This window comes from Lepidothrix coronata, unplaced genomic scaffold (genome assembly GCF_001604755.1).
Source record: "Lepidothrix coronata isolate B3197 unplaced genomic scaffold, Lepidothrix_coronata-1.0 Scaffold16, whole genome shotgun sequence".
In the NCBI taxonomy this organism is placed as follows: Eukaryota; Metazoa; Chordata; class Aves; order Passeriformes; family Pipridae; genus Lepidothrix; species Lepidothrix coronata.
The window spans coordinates 2,535,208-2,538,080 of record NW_016690196.1 but is presented as its reverse complement, the minus strand read 5'-3'; the positions used below and the strand labels follow the sequence as shown (position 1 = coordinate 2,538,080).

At 42.4% G+C, this 2,873-nt stretch overlaps 1 protein-coding gene across 2 annotated transcripts in view; it reads left to right on the top strand.

Annotated features, from left to right (window-relative positions):
- SMYD3 (SET and MYND domain containing 3) overlaps positions 1-2,873 on the top strand; it is a 399,482-nt gene that overhangs the window by 157,843 nt on the left and 238,766 nt on the right. The window lies entirely within an intron of this gene.

The following is a 2,873-nucleotide window of genomic DNA, read 5'->3' as shown; positions in this document are numbered from 1 at the left end:
ACATTGTATATCTGGCACTGGCATGCATGAAGGCCAGATTTTCAAAGGTCCTTGGATTTCACACAAGTGTTACACTAAGGCTGCATTCCCAAAAAACTGAGCAAGAACTCATATTTTTAAAAACCTGGCTCAACTCTTATACATAGACTGAAGGGAATCTGGCATATATGGAAAAAAAAAAAAGAAGAGAAACTCCATGTTTTTAAGGATGTGGCAAATATTACATATTCTTTGTATTGTTTAGATAAATGCAGAGATTGTTTTCTGGAGAACTGTGGATGCCCTGGACACGTTTAAGGTCAGGTTGGATGGGGCTCTGAGCAACCTGGTCTAGTTGAAGACAGCCCCATTGTTGTGTGGGGAGGTTGGAATACATGACTTTTAAAGGTCCTTTCAAACCCAAACTATTATGATTCTATGAAAGATGATCTGTATCACAAGTTCTGCAGTCAGTTGGTTGTCCCAGGTGAGAGTCCAGGAGCTTATGGAAAACTTGAACAAAAATCAACCTATTTAAGAAAAGGAAAAGTACAAGAAGTTCTTGGAGAGAGCTTCTTTGCCAGACTATTTTTCACCTTTTCAGATGGTAAGATACTGTTACTGTTCCTTGTTTTTTCACTGATCAGTGTTACCTGAGGATGTCTCAGGTTTCTAGGTACCTACGGATACTCCAAGGCGGCCAGCTGCACTTGTCAAGGATGTTTTCAAGGCTCACAGCTCCTGGGTTGGCAGGCATTCTTCTTGTCAGTACTTTTCAGGAGGCATTTTCCTTTGATCAGTAATTTTCCTCCCTCCCCTCTATGGCTGCTCACACCAGGCAGGCAAAACATAATCCCTCCCTCCCTTCCTGTGTCACCCTCCATGGCTGCCTTGACACCCCAAATGTGTTGGGTGTGGAGTGGCAGCGCCTTTTAATTCCACATGATCTTAAGGTGTTCTACCCTGTACGCTCATTGTGCAAGGACAATCCAGGGGAGACCAGTCTGGATCAAAAGACCCTTAATTGGCTATTGGTTCTCACTTTTCCCACACACAAACTGGTGCTCGCTTGGCCTTTGCACTGAGAGATTTCCACAAAAGGGAAGGCAACTGAGCCTTTATTTCACCCACAAGTTCTGCAGCACCTTGCCTGAGATTGAGAGCAGCCCTGCTGAGAAGGACTTGGGGGTGCTGGTGGATGAGAGGCTGGACATGAGCTGGCAATGTGCACTTGCAGCCCAGAAAGCTAAATGTGTCCTGGGCTGCATCAAAAGCAGCGTGGCCAACAGCACAAGGGAGGGAATTCTCCCCCTTACTCCTCTTTGATGAGACCCTATCTGGAGTGCTGCATCCAACTCTGAGGTCCCCTGCACAGGAAGGCCATTGGCCTATTGGAGCAAGTCCAGAGGAGGGCCAACAAGATGATTAAAGAAATGGAGCACCTCTCCTATGAGGAAAAGCTTAGAGAATTGGGATTGTTCAGCCTGGAGAAGAGAAGGCCTTGAGGAGACATCATTGTGGCCTTCCAGTACATAAAGGGAGCCTACAAGAAAGATGAAGAGGGACTTTTTCTAAGGACTTGTAGTGATAGGACAAAGGGGAATGGCTTTAAACAGAAAGAGGGTAGGTTTAGATTGGATCTTAGGAAGAAATTCTTTTCTATCAGGGTGGTGAGGCACTGGAATAGTTTGCCGAGAGAAGCTGTGGATGCCCCATCCGTTAAGTGTTCAAGACCAGATTAGATGGAGGTTTGAGCAACCTGGTCTAGTGGAAGATGTCTCTGCCCATGGCAGGGGGGGTTGGAACTAGTTAATCTTTAAGGTCCCTTCCAAACCTAGCCATTCTGTGATTTAAGATAATAAATAGTAGTATTTCTAGAATGAATAAGAATATTTGCTTGCTGATAATGGGAATTTCGTGAAATCTAGAAAGAGAAATTATAATGTATTTAAAGTGGCTTTGTGTTTGTTTGGACTAGGCAAGGGTAACTTATTAGTAATTTGTAGTAAAGCTAAAAGCATGATGGAGGTACTATAAAAATCCCACTTTACTGATGAAACTGATGAACTTTGATAATTGATGCCAGTAATTTATTTTTCTATTTTATGCTTAGATTAGCACTTGCAGACAGAGAGTTAAAGTTCATCGTTTACAAGTGCCAGAGGCACTGGTGGGCTATGTTGACAAGACTTTTAATGACTGCAGTAGGTTTGATACTAAGCAAAGCCACTGGAAGTGCCACATGAATATTCATTTTAATGACATATATTGGTAGGCGAAGAAGTGCAACTTGCACAATATAGCTGTCTCTTAAAAATTAAATGAACATATGGTAAATGATCAGCATTTTAAAGAAGTTCCAAATAGTTTCATTACAGTTAGCTGGCAGTGATGGAATTAAAGAGTAATAAGGAGAAAAAGAAAAGCTTTCCTTCTGTGTGCAGGCTGAAACCATGATTACATTGGTATCACATGTATAGGATAAGTGGGAAGGGACTGCTCATACCCTCTGAAATTGCTGACAACTGTTAAAATCAGTCTTGTACCATGCACAAAGGCATTAATCATGTTGCTGACTACATCTATTCTTGGGAAAGGGGACACATCTTGCCTTTGAGGACAGTTACCTGGCTAGAAAAACCTTGTTTTCAATTGTTATGCAGCACTGCGTGTCATACCGTTGCCACAGACTGTGAGCTTGTGATAAGAGCTAATTGACTAGCAATTCCTTATTTGCATCACATTTCTGATTCCTGGAAATCAATGAGTAACCTGAAAGTCGTGACATTGTAGAGGTCAGTGTGTGCACACACACCCCAGCAAGCCACAGAATTTGATTACCTGAAACAGTGATGAGGTTTTTGTGCATTTTTTAGCTTTGATGTGAAACAGAG